Genomic DNA, 22,705 nt, shown 5'->3' on the forward strand with positions numbered 1-22,705 from the left:
AACCCAGATATGATCTAATTATTTTTTCATGCGGAAGGTCTGATCTGCAAAAATGATCTAGTTTTGGTTGCATATTTGTTATAGTGAAGTATTTATTTATAAATATTTCACATGAAATAGTGCTATCAGAATGGTCAGGAAAAGGAAAATAAAATTAGGCAAATGCTGTTGTGTTCCCTGATTTTAAGGTCTTAGGATTACTTTGAAAGGTGACTACCAGTCTGTCAACTAGAACACAAATTCAGCTAGAACACTTTTTTACTCTCCCACAGTTCACTATTAATCAGTTGTCTATTTTGAACCTTAAAATAAAACCTTAAAACTTCAGATAATGTCAAAGGTCCATCTGATTTAGGGCTTAAACATTCAGAATATAAGAGGATACAGAGTTACAGAAGTTGTATTATTCCACACCCAACTCTAGCAGCCTGTATGGTATGTAAGAAGTTCAGGGAGCCTTATTGCTGTTGGGGAACAACTGAGGGACTTAAAACGTTTTCAGCTATGTCTTTAATAATGCTACTGCATTTCAATGCTGCTATTGCTCACTTGACTGCTTTATGCCTCTGTGCTATAGTTTTTAAACAACAGATTTGGTTTGTATTACAAAACCGAGTTCTCCACCATGTCTATAAAAACAGAAACCTATGGGAATAATGATAATTACAATCTCTAGATATCTAAATTTAGGCACCTCTTTAATGTCACAACATGACCAGTATTATTTTGAAATGTTTAAATAAAGTTGCCCTGCGTCCAGACCTTGCGTGCCATGTTTTAGCAGAGACAAGTCTCATGGGTTACAAACTAAGCCCCTGAAAATAAGAAAGAGCCATCACAGATGCCCACCTCCCTTCACTTTGTTGGGGAAGCAATTCCCCCACCGCCCTAAGACAGGGTTGGACTGGTCAGCTGGGGACTTTGTCTCCTCCAGGGCGTACCTCCAGTCAGCAGCAACGCAGATCCGCACCCCGCAGTGACCTGCCAACCACACCGCTTTTGTCGCCCTCTCGCAAACACGACCAACTAGCTCGCTCTGCTAGAGGGAGGCCCCCGCATTCGGGATTAATTTGCAATCCACTTTACAAACAATACCTTGAGCTGGTGACAAAGATTTTACTGCTCGTCGGTTTCAATCAGACATGTACTTCCCTCCGTTCACAATACCTGGCTCTCCTGTCACAGCACAGGCTGAAATTGCTCTGCGGTTCCCCAAAAGCCAGCAGCAGAGCCCCAGGGGACGGGGGAGGTGAAGCCGGGGAGAGCGCCTTCGCTTTGGTCAGCAGCGGAGTCGATTCACTTGGCTGGAGGGGAGCTTGTGTTCTGGAGAAAGCGGCAGCCGCCTTCTTCCGCTTGCTCTCTGCAGCGTGTGAAGCTCATCTGGCTCTCACAGCCTTCCCGCCTGCCGATCTGTACGTGACAAACCACCCATTCCGCCCTCAGCAGCCGCAGCGCCAAGGCTCTCCAGATCCCTCTGCTTCTCACATGTTACACTCTAGCTGTTTTAAATATTGCTTCCTGAAAGCACTCGCCAGGCAGCTGCACGACTCTGGGCGGAGCTATGAGGCGGCAGCCAAGCTGCACCTCTCGGTACCAGGAATCCAGGCTCCTCCCTCCCTTTCTCCCACCCCAAGTGTGTGCGAGCGAGCCAGGGAGAGAGAACGCTCCTGTTTGTTTGTATAGCTCGGATTCTGTACTCTCTGTGCGGCTGAAAGCCCCACGGGGGCTGACTGAAGGGTCACTTTGTTCTGGAGACAGACAGGGGGAGAAATATGCACGGAAAGATTCCGTTTTCGGTCACATACTGAACAAATCATCATGTTTTAGTCCTTACCTCCCCTTTCCCTGTAATAAGAACTGCACTTCCAGCAAACAAACAAACCACCCAACCAGTAAAACACAGAGAGCTGAACTGGAAGGCTCCCATAAAGTATGATCCTGTAAGTAACATACACACATCCACCCACCCACCCACCCGCTTGACATAATTTCCTGGGAAAAGAATCCGCTTCTGCTTGTAGACTATAATCAGTGTCGGATCTGAAGAACAAAAAACAAGGGGCCAGGAGAAATGGAGTGGAGAGGGAGTGATACTATTTATATTAACTAATGTTAGTAGGCAGGTTTGGCACAAAGGAAATTTTCCCTGAAGTGTTTTAAATGAAACATTTTTAAAATAAGTAGCATCTCGTCAAATAGCTTTATTTTTTTTTTATCTTGCCTGTGTGGTTTTAAAAAATTATTCTAACAATTATGTCCCTATCTTTATTCTATGCTGAGATGAACATTTGCTAATAAGTATTAGACTATGCAAATCAAATCAAATATTCTTAAAAGTTTGGTAGTAATCAGGTAATTGAACAATACACACTCAGGAGATAATAGAAATCCTGGAGCATCTGACTTGGTTTTATAACTAATTTTAGATATAAAGGCCCCTTCTCCCGTATTCCCTGTACACCACAAATTTCCACTGTAGCCAATGGGTGCTTTGGGTTTGCAAAGAATGTAGGATTAGTCCCAAATAGCTATTTATATATGAAGAGAGAGAGAGAGCGAGCGAGAGAGAGAGGGATTCTACTCTAATAAATGTAACATAACATCAATCCTCATGGTTTAGTTAGGACAGTGGCTCTCAATCTTTCCAAACTACTATACCCTTGCAAGGAGTCCGATTTGTTTTGCATACTCCCCACCTCACTTACAAAAACTACTTGCTTACAAAAATCAGACATAATACAAAAATGTCATAGCACACTACTAGTAAAATAATTGCTTACTTTCTAATTTTTACAATATAATTATAAAATAAAATTGGGATATAAATGTTGTACTTAGATTTCAATGTATTATATAGACACACATATAGGACAAGTCAGTGTATGAAATTTTAGTCTGTACTGACTTTGCTAGTGCTTTTTCTGTAGCTTACTGTAAAACTAAGCTGATGTACTCCTCAGAAGACCTCTGTGTACTCATACTCCTGGTTGATAACCACTGCTTTAGGAGACATAAACCCCATGGATAAAATCCTTGGCCACAAACCCCATGGAAAATGTCTTGGCTCCACTGAAGTTAATGGGGATGGTCTCAATTTATTTCTCACTATGAATGATTAGATTTCAGTTCAGGTGTTAAGAAGGATATGCACCAGATCAGATCAAATTTAAGGGCGCAATCTGCAACGAGCTCCTTGTATACAGCATTCTGCACCAAGTAGAGCCCCTTTTACTGCAATGTAGCACCATATGGCACAGGAATGGGCCTGAACTGAGCACATAGAAGAATTGGAACTAAAGCCACTGATTAATATTTGTACAGAATTTTAAAGAGGAAAATGCTATGCAAGTACTATTACTATAATATATAAGCAATTTTGTTTTTTCTGAGTTTTTCTTTGAATAGCTTTATCTAGTATATTTTACATGTGGTTTTGTAAATAGGTTTCTAATTTTGCTTTTGTGGAGCAGCCGTTACCATGCTGTCATTTTTGTTGCTATACTTTGTTCAACTGCCAGAACATGACGGATTAGTTCAACATGCTGGTGCTATTGGTTGAGATGTTTCTATAGTGAGTCACAAACATACGTTTGATTACTGTGTTTCAGCACAAGGCATGGCTGTGTGTCCATCAACTTCAAGTGGCTGGATAGCACCAGAATTCCATTTACCTGGGGGTAATTAATTCTCCACATACAGTGAAATATAATGAGGTAAATAATAAAACACAGAAGCCACTGTAGTGTAATTACTTTTTTTAAGACCAGGGATCAATCCTTCACTCCTTTTGCACCCAGATGCCTAGTTATTTTAGTGACCGCTCTGTATGCAGAGGAAAATGCAGAACTGGATCCAAAACAGTGAAGGTCACTTTTAGATTAAATAACTAACTTCAGACTAATCTGAAAATGTTTTGCAGTTGTATTTAATACAGAGAGAAAATTCTGTCCCTGCTACATTACAACTAGAGGATTTATCTTCTGATCTGGGGGCTAACTTCATTTTAAAGAGTGGGTTATAAAGGTATTCCATCTGTAGCAAAAATGAAACTCATCTTCATTATAAATATTACTACTTGTTCACTGAGCACTGAGTGTCCAAAACGTTACATAAAATCAAGCCTTTGTAATTAAACTATACTTTGAGGTTAACAATATGCAGGCAATGAGAATGTGGAACATGCTGCCATGTCTGTATTTGTATCATATTAAACTAACCACACAGCTCAGTTTATTTTTCAAAAACAGCCAACACAGAAATGATCTAATCTGTTTGAAACAGCATATTTTATAAGTAAGCTATAAATAACACATAAGGTCAAACTCTTCACTTAGACAAGCATGTGCAATTCCCACTCATTTCAGTGGGGTTGACAGAGTGTAACTGAATTTTGTCCTGAATATCTGTAGACCAACATATAATTTTAGAAGATACATGTGGGCTAGCTGCAGAATCACACAGCACTTTCTGAGCCTACTCAGCATACAAAGAGAAACCATGACCACCAAGAAGGTATGAGCTCATTTCTATTTACGTGTTTCATGCCCTTGGCAATAGCAAGTATGTTTTAATTAATTCTTTTAAATTATAAACTGCACCAGAGTGCTGTAATTAACAATTTTGGCATAAAGTAATGGAATACTCAATATGTGCCCTTTATTTCTATACTGGAGTCAGAAAGGAAGCTTCTGAGCTTTAGCCTCAACTGTTCTGATTTAAAAAGAGGGGAAAGGGAGTTTCAGACTCCAACATGCATCTTTTGATAAAAATAAAATCTTCACATCTGAATTCTTGCAGAATGACATGTATAATTTCCCAACACACAAAGCACCACATTAAGTTGATCTTACTGTCATGGAGGGAAGCTACAGGTGTTGCAACGTGGGAGGATGTTGCAGAAGAAGGGAGAGCAGCAGATGTGCTGTTTGCTTTCTTCCCTCTTATGGCCCTCTGAAATTCAAATCTACACCACTGAGGCTCTGTATTTCTGAGTTGGGTGAAGAAGGATAGATCAGGAGCCAGAAAAGAATCATCCTGTGGCATACTTGTATCTTAACTCTCTGTACTTCTACTAGATATCCCAGTAAAAGAGAATGTTCATTATTTCTTTTCCATAACTTTTAGTCATCTTATGAGATGAATGGTAGGCGCAGCCAATGGCAGCAAGGCTACCAAATGACCCTTCTTACCCAGGGTTGCTGGTATCAGATGTCCAGAAAGTCTTGTCGAAAAGGGGCCCTGACAGTATCTGGTTAGTATTACTGACCAGATGCCAATAGTTCGGTTATCTGAATAAATGACCCCAAATTGACTTCTATACTGCCACTGGGAGGGCAGGAAGAGTAGCTCCAGCTAAAGCTGGAGGAGCATTCAGAAACTTCTTGGCTCCAGTGGAAAAAGATACTGGTGTCTGGCATCTGGGGAAGGGATTCTGAAGTGCATAGCCTCTGAAGAGCAAGGCCAGTGGCTTGCCTGTGTCCTCTTCTTGGCCTCCTTTGTGCCCCGCTTCTGGTGTAGACACCTCTCCTGCCCCCGTCACCCCTTTCTCCTCCACAGAGTGCAGCTCTTCCTTCCCCATCCTGGCTCACTCACCACACCCCTACCCTAACAGAGCAGCTCTCCCTTGAACATTGTGCCCCAGTCACTCCTCAACAGTACCTCTGGATCCCTGCTCAGCTGATGGGGAAGGGAGGTGGAGAGAGCAGCAAATGATGGGGGCTCAAGGGAAGAGCCAGAGCAGGGATGGGGCATTAGAGGAAAGAGGTGGGACAGAGGAGCTTCTGTTGCTTAGTGTCTGGTTTTCACAAGCTGACCATTTTATTTCTGCCATAGAGGCCCTGCAACAAAAATGTCTGATTAATTCCACTCATGGTGGGGATACCTATGTGTTCTGTCTGTTCTCAAGATCCACAAACCTTGCAAGCTACTTCTTCCACGTCACTCTGCAATCCCATCCACTTGATCCGGATGCTGCAGAAGAAACTGAGGGGAGAAGCTCAGGTTTCTTCCTCCTATTGATCTTCCATGGACAGTTGAATTTGAATATACAGCAACTTTTTGATCTACATGCTCCCAATTGTAATAAGGCACAGAAAGGGCTGAAACTGAGCTGTGTTACTAAATAGGTATTGTGCTATCAAGTCAGGTAGAAACAATGTTAGTAACCAGCAGTGGGTGTCACCAACAACGCCTACTGAAAAGATTAAAACCCATAGCTTAACTTTTGGGAATGCTAGACAGCAGGGCTCTACTACAGGAGCTGTTGGGCAGAAACTGCACCAACGGGTGCATATGAAAACATACAGAAAACTTTTCTAAATCCTTTGCTGTCTGAAATCAGTTTCCCATCACCTCACACACCATTTACAGATGGTCTCTGTAGGCTTAGATACCAACAGAAACATTTATCTTTTGGCCACATCAAGATGCAGGGTTTTTGTTAATAGCAAGTCAAGTCAGAATAGCATTAACTTATGAGATTTCTCCAGTTATTCAGTGATCTTTTAAATCTTTAAGAGCAAGACATGACTGTCTCTACTTTTCCAGAGATGGATTTGTCCCATGCTCTCCAAGACTTCTCCAGATTATTCCCTCTTTCTGAAGCTGGTAGATCTTTTCCAGATTGTCCAGAGTTTTGTATGTCAGAATACTACGGAGGAGATTTTAGTTTATGTATTGAACTTGAAGGCAAGATTCATAGCACGTTGCAGGGCACAAGCCATGGAAGCATATGGCCCAGAGTTTTTAAATGTGCATATTTTATTAGCTTCTTCATAATTAGGAAAACAAGTTAGTGACAGGAAAAAAACTTCTCATCCTTTAAGATACCTTTCCCAATTGCATTATCTAGTTTAGTCATTTGCCTGAAACTTTGTGTGTTTACATTTTCATTTTCTCAAATATGGGACAGGTGAACTTTAAAACTACTGAAAAGAAAAAAAAACTCTGAATGGAACTATTGTTTAGCACATATCTCTGTAGAGCACCTGAGCCAGTCCCTTCAGATAAAAGTGTTGCAAAGTCAGCATGCAAACCAGTTTGTACAGTAAGAAGGCTACCTTCTTTGTGAAATTACAGTGTGATGATTAGGGAGTGCAACATCTTAATTATGTTAAAAGCTTAGCTACTAGAAACAGAAACTGTGTGACCAACACCCATGCTAAGAAAGCCCACATAACACTGATAATAAATAAAAGTAAATTTGAGGTTATTTATAATAAAATTTGGATTCCTCTGTAGGCTTTAAGCAGAGAATCTCAAAGCGTCTTACAAAGGTCAAGCTTGACAATATCTTTGTGACATACTAAACAAAGCGTAATTTTTTTCAGGCACAATGTAAACATGTAACAGCAGCCTCCCTCACCCGGGAGCATACATACCACAATTTGCAATTTGGGCTGCACCTCCCAGGGCCTCCGTAAAGTATACCTTCCCTCTCCCCCATTGGGATGCTTAAGCATTACTATTCTCACTTTGTATTTTACAGATTGGAAATTTAGATTAAGTGATCTCCCAAGTTTATACAACAAGTCAATAGAAGAGCCAAGAATATAGCTCAAGGATGGAATCTTGTCTCAAATGAGGGTAATGTCAAGATTCCCAGTAAGTTTAATGGAGCCAGAATTTCACAAAAAGATTTCTGCACCATTTCCTAGATCTAATCCCATATCATATTTTATATATAGTAATTCTCACAACTAGCTCTCCAAAGACTTTTAAAAATGGGAAAGTATCATTACTGTTGTAAAGTGCTTTGAGATGTACTGAGCCAAAATGCAATCATAATGTTAAATATCATCAATATTACACAATTTAAATTGTCTGCTATATATTTTTACCATTAAGAGAAAATGAACATAGAGAAGTAAAGTGACTTATTTAAGGTCCAACAGCAAACAATTGACAGTAGGAAAGGAAACTAGGTCTCTGAGTCCTGATTCCCAGTCTATTGCCCTATCATCATTGTAAAGGATTCTATAGAATTACCTTTTTTCCCCTTTGCTGTGCAATAGGTCTTATAAAAAGGTGATAGAAAGGGAAAGAAATGTATGGATAAACTTCCTGTTCTTTTAAACTAAACCATGAAGTAGCTTCTTATTTATTTACAGTAAAAAGAGTAGAGTACAAAGCCATAATTACTTTAATATTTTATCAAAACTCTCGTCAGCATCTCACACCCATTAAATGTAATTTGCTAATGTTTACAAGCTTTGTATAAATAAGACATAAATATATTGCGTAGAAGTCAAGGACTGAAGTTAACTACCCAGGGAAATAAATTATCTAGACAAACTGCCACTCTGTTTAAAGTAATCAAACTTTCTGAGGCCTGTGCTTGACAGCCTTAAAAGGTACCATCTTGTTAATGTCTGAGGATAGGACAAAAAGCAATGAGCTTAAACTGCAGCAAGGACAACTTAGGTTGGATAGTAAACAAATATATATTTTTTAAAAATCCTAACTACTAGGGTAAGTAAGCACTGGAATTGTCTGGGGAGGTTACAGAATGTCTAACCTGCTCTTAAAACAGTCCAATGACAGATGAACACCTATAATATAAGGGATGGTCAAGATAATACTTAGTCCTGCCAAGAGTGCAGGGGACTGGAGTAGATGACCTCTCAAGGTCCCTTCTAGTCTCTTAATTCTAAACGCTAATATTGACCCCAGTAATAATATGAAAGCCCCAACCCTGTTCTGAAATGGACATGTGCTAGCAAGTCAAGTGACATGTTCTGAGGGGAAAAAAATGTTAATTATGTAGGCATTAAACAAGTTACTAACTGAAAAATGAAATTCTGAGATGTCTTAGTTCATGTTAGTGAGAGGTGCTTAATCTGCTACATAATCTAGCTTTTGAGACTGTACACTTTATTTGGATCCATTTTTAATGCAAATACTTCTTAGTTTGGGTTGTTATATGTAAAGATTGCCACTTTTAAAAAAAATATAGCACCCTATAAATAAATAGTGTGGAATTCTGGCATACTCCAGTTCCTGGATGTCTTATTTCCATTCACCCTCTTTATCCTAGCCTTGATGATTACAACCCTACAACCTTTCTGTGATTTTAATTTTTGTTTTTCAAAAATCAAACCATGTGCTTGGAATGCTCACATGAGGAAAAGGAACAATGATGAAGATTGGTTCTGAATGGAATGGGAGATTTGCAGAAGGAAGGCAGCAAAGGTTAATAGGTCCAAAGCTGTATCTTTAACTATGGCGCCACCTAGTGGGCAAATCTTGACCTTCTCTACACTGATCGTTTTCATAAATGCTGCTTGAGCCACAGCTATAGCTAAAACTGCAAGGTCCAAAGAGGATGAGGTGAGATTTTCAAAAGCTCTCAGCATTACCTACAATTGTTTCTAAGTCTGATTCCAATCTGAATGCTTCGCATTGACCTACCTCTGGTCTCACCGGGAGCTAGGACAGTGTGAAAGTAGTCTAGGGCCGACTCACCACTTTGTAAGCTCCCACTCCCTGCAAGGGCCAAACTGGGAGGGAAATAATTGATTGGGACTGGATGTCTAACCAGGTAACAAGGGGATTCAGTTTACTTGCTGGGGACTGTTAAATGGGAAACAGGAAAAGAAGCAGGAAGGAAAGGTAAAGGTATCCAAGATCTAAGAGAAATAAGACCTCTCATCCCCTGGGCCAAGGAGGTAGGCTAAAGCTTCATAAAAACCTTATGGTGATCAGACACAAAGCTGAAAGACACCACAAATAAAGTACACCATGATGCACTTACGCAAGAATGTGTGATAACAGCTTTCAAAGTAAAATGCAGGATGTAGGAGCCATTTACTTCAATAGCAGCAGTGTTAGGCCAACATTTAAGTGCTTCTGAAAATCTCACTCATATTAACAATAGATCTGACAATAAATAAAAAGAAGTACTTGGCCTACTTGTATTCTACTGCTGACTGATGTAGTCACAAATCTCATATAGTTCAGTAGTAAGGTATATCTGATTAACATGATTTTCTTTTGGGAGGACAGCAGTGCCCTGTTGCAGCAATAGCTTTGATAAAACACATCTGTGTATCTGAAGTAATTTCTGGTACTATCCACGAGCAAGTCTTCAATCACAATCAGACTAGTCGTTTTCTTCTGTGCCACCCATTTGGTTCTCCTGTATAACTGGAAAAGGTTGGCTAATTTAAGTTTTAGTTTTAAATTAAGGGTTCAGATGAAGTATTCCTGCAGATTAAAAATAAACACACTTGTATGATTTTTTATCCAGTCTAGGCCTGATTTTCCTTTCCTTTCTACTGGTGCAAATCAAGGGTAATTCCAATAAAGTAAATTGAATTATCCCATCATAAAACCCCTGAAAGCGAGGACTCCATTGGGTTGTAGGAACTCACCCCATGTGCTAGTATGTAGCCATATCAAAACTGTCTTTCCCCTTAAATCATAAATTCCACATCCCCATTTATGTTCAAAATAACGTATTAAGAACGTGATCCAGCTATGCATGTCTGTTTAGCAAGTAAGGTCTTGAATACTTATTGAAAACATTTTATTACCCAAAATGTACAAAGCACACAAATACAATATATAATTTCTGCTCACTCTCTTCTGGTTTGTAGGTAAGAAGTATCTGTGTATAATCTGATTCATTTGTAGGAATGTGTAATTAATGATTCAGAGAGTCAGTCCCTACCCTGAAAATATTTATCTGCTGATCATTTTTACAGACATGTTTTGCTATTTTAAGATTGTGGGCCAAGGACATCGGACCATCTTGTAAATATATAGAACAATGTTTTCAAATTATTACTACAATGAAACTCACCCATTCTTTGGAAGTAGGTAATTAATTTCTCTTATTTAGGTATAAATTCTGCCATGGGCACTGGCCATCTGAAGAATTACTCCAAATTATGAAGCCACCTTTATATGAAAGAATTGTATACAACTGCTTTTATACTTCTACTAGACATTATTTTCTAATAATGTCAACCAAATAAAACCACTAAGTCGTATGCCATATCCTTCAGCCTTTATAACCGTGGTCACCAACCAGTAGATCGTGAGCTACCGGTAGATCTCAGGGGCTCTAAGAGTAGCTCTTGAGCCCTCTCTGAACTGTGTGCCTGCGCAGTACATTTACATTAGATTTCCTCATTTGAGGAGCCACAACACAGGTGAGTAGCTGCGAGGAATGGTGGGAGCTGGGAGGTTGAGAGGGCTGAAACACCCCAGCCAGCTGACTGTGGCTTTCACAGCTGGAGCTAGACGCGGCCTCCCTGGGCTGAGCGCAGGGCAGCCGGGCTGGAGCGAAGAAAAGCAGCTGCCCGGCCAGCTGGCGATGACACTCAGCCAGGGTGCACCACGCTCCACATGGGCTGGCGCAGAGGAGAAGCTGCCTGGCCTGCTAGCTGTGGTGTTCAGCCCAGAGGAGGCTGAACAGCGCTCCAGCTGATTGGGCGGCTTCCCCTCTGCGCCTGCCCACATGGAGCTTGGTGGCACCCTGGCTGAACACCATGGCCAGCTAGCCAGGCAGCCACTTTTCTTCGCTCCAGCCCGGCTGTCCTGCGGTCAGTCCAGAGGGAGCGCGGGTCAGAGGCTCCCCTCCGTGGCTGGTGTAGGGAACTCCCTGCCCCCAACCTTGTTCCCTCTCCTCTGCCCCAAACTTGTCCCCCGCCCTCGTGGCCCCCTGTTCCTTCTCCCTTGCCCCCCCGACCCCGCTGCAGAAACCTGCCCCCCCCTGCAGAAACTTGTCCCCCAGCACCCTGCCCCCCCGCAGAAACCAGTTCCTTCTGGCACCCTGTTTCCTACCACAGAAACTTGTCCCCCTGCTCCCCTCTGCAGAAACCTGTCCCCCCCAGCACCCTGCCCCCTGCTGCAGAAACCTGTCCTGACACCCTGCCCCCTCTCTCCTGCCCCCACTGGCACCCTGTTCCCTGCTCTAGAACCCACTAGCACCCCTCCCCAGTACTATGTCCCCTGCTCCCAAATGACTTTTCTATGGGTCAGTGACCCCTGACTCAAGGCAGGTTCCCTGCCATTCTCATAAATAAAGACAATGCAGAAACTTTTTGTGTTTAACATAGTATTCTATTTAAAAATGAAGCCTGGCCAACAAACCCCCAATTGGGGCCAAGCCCCCATCTGGCCACAACCACTCCTGCACTCTCCCTTCCCCAGACCCCAGATCTGAGCCTATCAAACACTGGAACCTCATGCCCTCAGCCCCTCACATACCCCAACCCAAATTCCTGCACCCTCACATCCGCAAGCCTGTGGCTTGCTTAGTATCCCAACACTGCCCAGCCTGGAGTCCCCTCCCCGAGTCAGTGTCCCCTTCTCTACCTCCTCCTGCATCCAGATTTCCTCCCAGAGCTTGCACCTCTCACCCCTTCCCACACCCAAATCCCTCATTCCCACCCCAGAGCCTACACATCCTGTCTCAACACAGCAAGGGTCCAGCTAGACTGCAGGAGTTTTTCAGGATTCTGGAGATATCCCAGAAAAACTCTTCTGCATCAAGGGCTGCGTTTGTTCTTCCGCTTTTTTAGTGAAAGAGCAAACAGGCTCTTTTAGTCACCCCTATATTCCTCTTTCCACAAGGAATAAGGTGGCTTCCAAAAGAAGGGTTTTTTTTCTGACATTTGGTCCAGTGTAGACAGGCCAAATGTTGGAAAAACCTCTTCCTACAGAAGAATAAAAAAATAAAATAAAATAAGCAGCAGTATAAGAATTGGGGATAGCAAGTGATGAAGAGCAGGAGAATAGAGAGGGCGGGGCTTCAAGGAAGGGGCGGGACGGTAGATCTTGGCTTGGTCTGTCATTTAAAAAGTGATCTTGGGTGTAAAAAGGTTGGGGACCACTGCTTTAGAAGAATGTCTTTCTAGGTGATTTTTTCCACTGCGACTACAGGTTGGACCTCCCTGGTCTGGCACCCTTGGGATCTGACCCATCCCGAACTAGGGGATTTGCCAGACCAGGGGAGGTCTCTCCCCTCCTGGCCTGTGCTAAACTGCTGCTCCCCCTTCCCCAGCTACCTAGTCACTCCTTGGGCTGGAGCTCTCTAGCTCCTGCTGACCTGGCTGCTGCCAGGGCAGGAGCTATGCACCCAGCGTTCCCTGTCCATCGCTGTGGCTGGAGTTGTGCAGGAAGTGCTGGAGCTGCACAGCCAGGGCTGGAAATTCTGGTCTGCTGCTGGGGCCGGAGGTGCATGGCCAGAGTCAGTGCTCCCTAGCTGTCGCCAGGGTCAGAGTTGCATAGCCAAGGCTGGAGCTTCCAGGCTGCCACCAGGGCCAGAGCTACATGGCTGCTGCTGGACCCCTGCTACTGCCCAGCTCTTGGGGACAGATTTCCCCACCGCGCCGCCTGCTTCAGCCTCCATGGGGCTCCCAGCTGAGTCACTGGGCCCCCTCGCTGCACTCTTGCCCTGCGGCCAGACCTCCATATACCTGGACTCTGTGGTTCAGGAACATCTGTGGTCCTGCCAGACTATGGATGTTGCCAGACCAGAGAGTCCTGGTTAAGGGAGACACAACCTGTATAAACATCAGTGTTGCTCTAATCAGTGAGAGAAACTGATGCCCTGTCTAAAATGTAATTCTAACCAATTTGATTTACAGATTCAAAGGCCAGAAGGGGACACTGTGATCATCTAGATTCTAGTCTGATCTCCTGCACAAAACAAGAGATAGGATCTTGCACAATAATTCCTGTTTGAGCAAGGGATGTTAAGGACTAGTCGACTACCCGATAAGCAAATGCTTATCGGATAGTCAGTTGACTAGTCAATTCCCTCCCCTTGCTGCCTATATCAGATAGAGGAAGCAAAGAGGGGGGAGGAGGGAAGAAGGGGTACTTCAAAGCGTCAGCACTGCACAGCTGAGCTTGGGATCAGCTGTGCGGCACTACTGCACATGGAGCCCGGGGTCAGCTGGGGACTCCCCAGCTGATACCAAGTTCCAGCGTGGCATTTCAAAGCAGCAGTGCAGGGTCAGTGGGGGGGAATCTAAGTCCCCATACTGGCCCCGGGTTCCATGCTGCGCTGCTGCTTTGAAATGTACCAGAGCCCCCGCTGGGGATGCTGGTACATTTCAAAGCTGGTACATGCGTGCAGCCCGGAGTCAGCGGGACTTTCGGCTGGCCCTGGGATGCATGTGGAGTTCTGCATTGCTCCTTTGAAATGTACAAGAGCCCCAACGGGAATCTTGTATATTTGAAAGGAGGAATGTGGAAGTGACTACCGACTACTCAACTAGTAAAATAACCGTTACCTACCATCCTTAGTTAGAGCTAAATCCTCTTATAGAAAAGCATGTTAATTTAAAATTGCTACAGATAGAATCAAACACATTCAGTACGCAGTTGTTCCAGGATTATTTACCCTCACTATTAAAAATTCACACCTTACTTCCAGTCTTAATTGGTCTAGCTCCAGCCATTAGAACCTGTTAAACATTTGTCCGCTAGACTAAAGAGCTCATTGTCAAATATTTGTTCCTCACATAAGTGCTTATGGACTGGAAAAAGTCACCCTTTCCAACTGATAATGACACGTTTAATATGGTAAATTTCTGTCACATTTAAAAGACAAGTGATCTTGGATAGAAATGTCTTTTATTGTTATTTTCAAGCCATGCTACACTTTGGTCATTTGTAGGGCTGCCACATCAATCAGAGACTCAGTTAAAACATAGGAGCTTCAGGGGGTAGCCAAGTTAGTCTGTTACAGAAAAAACAAGTGGTCTGATAGCACTTTAAAGACTAACAAAACATGTAGATGGTATTATGAGCTTTTGTGGGCTGTGCCCACTTCTTCAGATGACCGGAGTTATGAGTTGGGGATATAAAAACTCAAAATAAATAGGAGAGGGGAGAGAAAGAAAAAGGGAGGGGGGTAGGAGACAGCATCATTAAGTATCTGGAGAATGGGTACTTAAACCTAAGCAGATAAAAATCAAAGTCAATAGATAGATACCTAAAACAGGAAGGATACCACTCAGGGAGCTGTTAGCACCTTCAGTGGTTATTAAATAGGTAGAGTCCCCACCAACCCATATCTCGATTGAGTCCATTATCATGTGACTTGAATTTGTGGATGAACTGGGATTCTAGGGTTTCTCTGTGTATTTGGCTTGTAGAGCTGGTTTGTGACAAGACAGATATTTGAAGGTCTGTCAGACTGTGATTAGGCAAATTGAAATGCTCACCAACAGGCTTCTGTATATTCCCTTTATGTATATCCGATTTGTGTTCATTGATTCTTTCCCACAGAGACTTTCTAGTTTGTCCAATATATATAGCAGTGGGGCACTGCTGGCATTTGATGGCATAGATCAAATTACTGGATGTACAGTTCAGGACAGTGCAAAACTCAATCATCTCAATCATGTATTGTAATATGGGTCTAACAATGTGGCAATTCATCAATATAGAGGGAACCTTTCAATAAAATTGTCTACTCACCAAAAGAGCATGTATAAGAACTTTACCACACACAAAAATTGCACTCATTTATCTGCCTCAGTTTAGAAAAAGGGTAGGAATTCTCTACACCAATTTAAGAGTGTCCACACAGGGGGATTACACCAATTTTTAACTATATTTAGGCAATTCCTTTAAGACACGGATGGGCAATAATTTTTAATGGTGGGACCTCTCCAATATTTTGGAAAGTGATCAAGGACCACACTTCTGTGGAGGGAGTGTGGGGTCTTGAGGCAGTGGTTGGGTGCAGAAAAGAGCTTGGAATAGAGAACTGTGGTGCAGGAGAGGGGGTGGAGTCTTGGAGTTTGGTTGAAGGAAGGCGTTGTGCTTGTGATCTGGGGCAGGGACTTGGGGTGCAGGGTCCAGGAGGGGGTATGGGTGCAGGAGAGGATTTTGGCCTGCGGGAGTGGCATTAAGAGGGGGTACAAGGTTTGGGGGGTAGTTGCGACCTGAGAGAAGGGGGAAAAAGGGAGCCAAGAGTTTGGGTGGTGACCTGGGGCAGAAAGTTGGGGGAGAGAGAGAGAGTGGGGTGCCAGAGGCAGGCTCTGGCTGGGAAGCACTTACCTAGGTGGCTCCCAGCCAACAACTCTGCAGGAACCTGAGGCAGGCTTCCTGCCTGTCTGCTGCAGCCCCAAGCTGCTCATGTGGCTCTCCATCAGCAGGGGGTGGAAGGGATGGAGGAGGCTTTGCATGCTGCCCCTGCCTCCAGCAAAATTTCTCAGTTCATATTGGAGAGAAATTGGCCAATAGGAGCTGAGGGATTTTACTAGGTGGCAGAGGCAGTGTGTGAAGCCTCCCCTTCCCTTCCCAGTGCCCAGAGCAGAGAGCAAACAGCTGTTTAAAGCAGGATGAGCTACTTTGTAGTAAAGGTCCTGGAGTGGCAGCCATGGGCCAGATCCAGTGGGTTGGATTCAGCCTGATGGCCACATCTTGCCCACCCCTGCTTTAATAGGACACTTTCAAAGTGGTTTAAGAATGCCTTGTAGCCATTTAGCTGTATTCATAAACTAAATCAATATAGGACACATAAACCAATGCAGTTCAATGTACACAACTTTTGTGTTTATACAAGGGTTAATTCTATGCTACATGTGACCTCTTGATATCAGTAGGCCCCTACTACATGGTAATAATTACTGGGTGGATGGCGGCCCCATGTTTCCTTTCATGTAGGCTGGTGCCTATTTAAACTAAATAGAGCTGGAATATTCTTGGTTTTATTATGTCAAAATACACTAACTTAGAAACACTTCCAAGAATTTTAAGAACTTCCAGGAGTAGGTGAGTTATTGTCTCACACGAGTAACAGTCATTCACTCATCATAGTTTCAGTGAATTAAAAAATGACCATCTGGAAGATAACATCACTGCAGTATATTTTATCTGACAATGACAGCTAACAGTTTTGTTGGTATAGCAAATATTTAATAGACCTCAGTTGTTAAATCAGTGGCTGATTCTGCAAATGCCTGACCTTTACACCTATGAAGTGTCCCACCAAAGTCTCAGGGCAGGTGTGAGGCTCTGACTTGTACTTTACAAGATCAGAGCCTACAACGTTAGTGCCTTAACTCTGTAAGTAGCCTCACTGACTTCAATAGGACTACTTTTGGAATAATGTATTATCCAACATGGGTAAGGATATCACAAATGTGCTTTCATGATGCTAGGTATATCAAAGGTAGTACTAGATTATTATATGATGTCATAACTAATCTATATAAATGTATGGATACAGAAACAAACCTTGTGAGAAAGCAGAACATAAATAAGCCTAGAACCTCATCCTGCTATCCTTATTTCGCACTGACTAAAGTCCTTAATTGTCTGCAAAAAGAATGCAGGACCTAGCTTTTGGTGTGAACTAGTCTGGGAGGCACAAAGAGTAAATTTTCACAAATATGTATGTTTCTGTAAGGGTGAAGGGAAAAGTTAGTCACACACAAATAATAAATTCTCTCCTCACTTAGATTGAGGTTTGGCCATTATTACACAGAGATGTCATCTACAAAGTCCAGATTTAGATTTAGGTCTGGACTTAACCACATTCAGTGGTGTTTGGGTTTCTAGTTTTGGTTTAGGACATTAATATAAGAGTCTCAGATACAGATAATCAGAACCAGAGTGAGTGGAAATTCACCACCATCCAGGATAACAAATAATTTTCCTCAAGAAAGGAGGACAGAAAACATCAAAGATATATGCACTCAGGCTGATGTGACTTCTTATGACTGCTACCTTGCAACTGGGATGTGTGATTGCAGTACACATCCATGTTTGCTTTGATGTAGCTAAATGAAAGCTAGCTTCGGTAATAATGCTGTAGCTACGACAGCAGGGACAGCAGCATAGGCTAGCTGTGTGAGTACATATCCAAGACTCTGGGCATAGTTGCGCTCTGGGGGCTAGCTCATACCATAGGCCATGCTGATATCACCACATTGCTACTGTTACTCAAGCTAGCTTTGATCAAGATATGTTTACATGTGCTTCAATCACACTTTCCTATTGCAGTGCCGACATACCCAAAAGGTAGGCATATGCTATATGCGCTACGGTTTGGGCTCAAACTTGGGCTCTGAAGCCCTAGAGAACATAACAGCCATACTGGATCAGATCAAAGGTCCATCTAGCCTAGCATTTGTGTTCTGACAGTGGCCAGTACCAGGTGCCCCAGATGGAATGAACAGAACAGGTAATCATCAAATCATCCATCCCCCATCTCCCAATCCCAGCTTCTGATGAACAAAGGCTAGGGATTCCATCTCTGCCCATCCTAGCTAATAGCCACTGATGGACCTATCATCTGTGAATTTATCTAGCTCTTTTTTTTAACCCTGTTACAGTCTTGGCTTTTATAATATCCTCTGGCAAGGAGTTACACAGCTTGGCTTTGTCTACACTGCAGGATTTTTGCACAAGAAGTTTTTTGCGCAAGAGATCTTCCAATGTGCTTTTGCGCAAGAGAGCTGCATGGATGCTCTTGCGCAAGAAAGTTCTGATCGCCATTCACAGAATGGTCATCAGAGACCTGTGTTTTTTGTGATATTCTTTTTGCACAAGAAACCCCTGTTGAGCGTCCATACACACCTTTTGGCTGGTTTTGCGCAAAAACCTTGTAGTGTAGACATAGCCCTTGACTGTGTGTTCTGTGAAGAAGTACTTCCTTTTATTTATTTTAAACCTGCTACCTATTAATTCCATTTGGTGACCCTCGTTCTTGTGATACAGGAAGGAATATATTACTCTTCTTTATTCACTTTCTCCACACCAGTCATGATTTTATAGACCTCTATCATATCCCCCCTTAGTTTTCTCTTTTCCAAACTGAAAAGCCCCAGACTTATTAATCTCTCCTCTTAGCCCAGTCCCCTAATTATTTGTGTTGCCCATTTCTGAACTTATCTCCAAAAAGATACCTTGATATTGGAAAGAGGCAACCATATATGCACTGAGGAGAAGGCTGGAGTGGCTTGAGAATCCAAACCACATCAATGCAAAGCCTACACAGCTATTTTTAGAGCACTAGCACAAGCCCCACTAGAACCAATCTGTGGACCTGGTTATGGAAACTTGCTCCCTGAGGCAGTGTAGATATACTTAGTGACCAGCATGGTCTACAAATGATATGGTTAGAACAAATAGCACATTACAAAGATAAAGGAAATCATAAAAGTCCAATAAGTCATGCTTGTGTGAGGAAGAACTTTGCGGGGAAATAATTATTGAAACCAAATAAAAGAAACTGCATCTTTGCTTAAGGAATGACTCTTTTGGAAGAACAGAGCAAGAGAAATGATTGCCAGACAGGAAAATTAATGGCTGATAAGTTAGCCAAGTGCATGTCTTCGGTTAGGATGCTTATTAAAGGGCAGCTTTCAGTCAAGAGAAAGAGGTGGGTACTTCTGACCTTTAAATATGATTCACTTTGAAAATATATCATGCTGGAACAGAGGTCACAAGCTGAGACATAAAACTTGTAGGCACAGGTGCAGGAAATCGAGAGGAAACACTCACTGAATTCTTGCTGATCCTTCTAAAGATGAGACTTAGTTATTTTAATAGGATTTAAAGAGAGGAGCATTTGGCAGTGTTTGTTCCTAATGCAACAGAAACAATATCACTGATACTGATTTTTTAAAGCAAGAGAGAGACACTGTTGGCTCACATTTGGTAGCTAATTGGAATAAACATTTTTTTCTAAAATATCAGTAGTCTCTAGATTTTATGTTCTGTGATTTATTACCTATCTATAATATATGGGAGTGGACCCTAGCAACTTCCATATAGGATACCATGTTTTACTCTAAGATAGTTAAAACTGTACAAACTTCATTGGGAATATACATTTCACCAAAAAGGTTACATCTAGGTAATCATATATGGGATTTTTGTAGCTCTCCCAGAGGATGTATCCTAGTCCATATTTCTTTTTGGCACAATTGTTAAAGTTGGAATTTGATAACCCTAGCCTAAAAATCTAGCTATACAGTATTTTAATTAAAACTGTATTTTATACAAGGAATTGTCATGGCAAAGCACAGAGTAATATAAAGCACAGATTAAAATGCTGCGCGACTGCAAAAATGGTTCTATTTAATCTGCTCTTCTATCAGATGGTTCAATTTTAGTTTTTAAGTTCTTGAAAATTTCCCAGGAATTCCTCACTGTTTACCTAAAAAATTTAAAATAATTAAAATTATGGATGTGACCAGCTAACTGGTTAACCAGTAACCATGAGCCTTTCTGGCATGCTTAATCAGACACTGGCTGGAGCAGTCCCCCACCTGCATTATAGTGCCATGAACCCTGCGTGGCCCCCCACTCACATCGCACCGTGGGCGGGGGCTGCTCTAGAGTTAATCAATTAAATGTAGTGTTTAACCAATTAACTTTTAAAAAAGATTATTGACATTTCTAATGAAAATCTGTGCAAAAAATTAATTTCACACATCTCTGGATAAATGTTGGGTTTAATACTGGGGGATGGAAGGACCGGGGGGGAAAAAAGCAAAAAACAGAGAAAAGAGCCCTGAAAGTTTTAAATCGGTTTAATACTATTGTTTGTATAAATGAAGTAACATTATAAACACATACTTCTCCCATTCTATGACTGCCATTTCTTTAACAGACAGCCTCACATTTGCACTTAATCATAAATTAGTCTAACAAACACAGCAACCTAATGTAATGTATTGGATTTTCTTAACATAATAACTGCATGGAAATACTGAAGTAGCCCAAAATTCAGGAGAAAAGTCACTACACCTGAATAATAGCTTTTGCAGAACTGAAAAACAAGGGTCTTATCAATGAAGAAAGCTCGTATGCACAAACTGTTAATCTCAAGGGACTGTTTTCATAGTCATGGAGTTATCATGAGACTTTGAATTAAACTAGAAAGAACAATATAAGTTATCAGGCTATAAATAATATTTCATCATCTTAGTAGAACTAATCCAAGACAGAAATGCTACAGGATGACTGGAGAGCTTCAGAAGCAATACTCACAATGATCTGCTACCTGCAGAAGTGACCTCTTTGTGTTCCCAAGCATTTATTCAGCCTTAATGAAACAAGTGTAATCAGAATCTGTGAAAAAGGTCGTATTTAATAAAAGGGAGCAAAGGGAAATGCCTTCATAGCTTGGAAGAATCACTATAAAATTTATAATACATGAAAATGACATGGACAGTCATTACTTTGACAGTACAAGCCCAAATGACAGACTGGAAATACTGCTCCTTATAGATGACATACAGACCTGTGGTGTAACACTCAAATTTAGAACAGATCATTTGGTGTAGTACAGAAACAGAGAAGAGACACTCATGAAATTTAGATTCGGATCAGAACTGAAAAGTTCTGGTGTGTTTTGACATATGATTTTATTTTGATGACTGCAAGCTCATATACAAGTTAAGGCCCACATATTCCCGTCCCGAATATAGAGCCAAAACAGGCTGGGCTCTAGATAGCTGTTAATGAGGCTGGTCACTGGAAATTGAAGGAATGCTCTCTCAGTTTAGCGAGCAACTCCAGAGTCACTACATGGCTTGTACTTCAGCAGTAGCCCACCTTATCCAAGGATGGAATGTAAAACAGGAGGATCTATGTAGCAAAAAAGACTTTGACCCTATCCTTGACATAGCTCAACCCTATCCTTGACATAGCTCAACTTACTGCTTGGGCACAACCTACTGCCTGCATGAATAACCTCTGCACAGGCCCTATAAATCCTGCCTCTCTTTTGAGTATCAGAACTACATCAATTCCACAGCCAGAAAGATTTTAACACCTAAAGATCGTTTGACTAAATGAAAACCTCAAAGTAATATTAATTATAATATTTAATATTAATCACAACAGGGTACTGGATGTGGTGGATTCTCCGTCTCTAGCAATTTTAAAACCAACATATGCTTTTCGATTAGAGGATTTAGTTCAAACAGGAATTAAAGTGATATTCAAGTCTGGTAAGGACCAACCTTCTTTTAGGCTGTCGTACTGATGACAATCATTCTTGGGCTTTGAGAAGGCACTGGAGAGTAATTAGTTTGAATGGCCCTGGGGAGGAGCTATTTCGAAATAACACCAGTGGAGCGTCCACCCTACAGCTATTTCGAAATAGCTTTTTCAGAATAGGTATTATTCCTCGTGGAATGAGGTTTACAAAAGTCAGAATAAGCCATCTGTTATTTCGAAATTATTTTGAAATAATGGAATTTCTGTGTAAACGCTTGCATTGTTATTTTGGAATAATGACTGTTATTCCGAAATAACACTGCTGTATAGAAGCACCCTAGAGCTGGCTGCATTTCAGTGGTTTATGACACTCTCATATAAAACTCAGTATTCTGAAGTTTCATGGTGTAAGGTACTCAAAATGCTTAAACAATGTTAGATGGGTGAGGCTATATCTGTACAAAATGGAAATAAAATTTTAAAAAAAACCTGCTATCACCCAAGGAATTTGAATGTATTTGTTTAGGCTATTTATATATAATGGTTCAACATAAAAGTTGTCTCCATTAAGGAAATTTTTCATGACAGTGCCCAAAATAGGTAAAGCATGATTTGCTCTTGCACTGTAGAAGAGACCAAGGCATATTTTAATTTATTTCCAAATCTAGTTCCAGTCTTGAATTCGGCAGGGCTGTGTTGCAACTCCAGACAGAGTATGATGAAAATATAGTTCTACTACATCTACAATGGACAACATAACTTGGCAATACCATATTGTGAC

The 22,705-nt window shown here is 41.8% G+C and overlaps 1 protein-coding gene across 4 annotated transcripts in view; it reads right to left on the reverse strand.

Moving 5' to 3' along the window:
* TIPARP (TCDD inducible poly(ADP-ribose) polymerase) overlaps positions 1–22,705 on the reverse strand; it is a 68,718-nt gene that overhangs the window by 42,159 nt on the left and 3,854 nt on the right. Inside the window, exon 1 of one of the 4 annotated variants that reach the window (XM_075937757.2) lies at positions 942–1,070. The exons of 1 other annotated variant lie outside the window; for it this stretch is intronic. The gene's annotated coding sequence lies outside the window, so the exon portion shown is untranslated. Of the gene's footprint in view, positions 1–941; positions 1,071–1,095; positions 1,524–22,705 lie in introns of those variants that run through there. 2 more of the 4 variants (XM_006123472.5, XM_006123473.5) reach the window with 2 other exon arrangements.

Source organism: Pelodiscus sinensis, chromosome 10 (genome assembly GCF_052426305.1).
Source record: "Pelodiscus sinensis isolate ZL-2025 chromosome 10, ASM5242630v1, whole genome shotgun sequence".
Classification (NCBI taxonomy): domain Eukaryota; kingdom Metazoa; phylum Chordata; order Testudines; family Trionychidae; genus Pelodiscus; species Pelodiscus sinensis.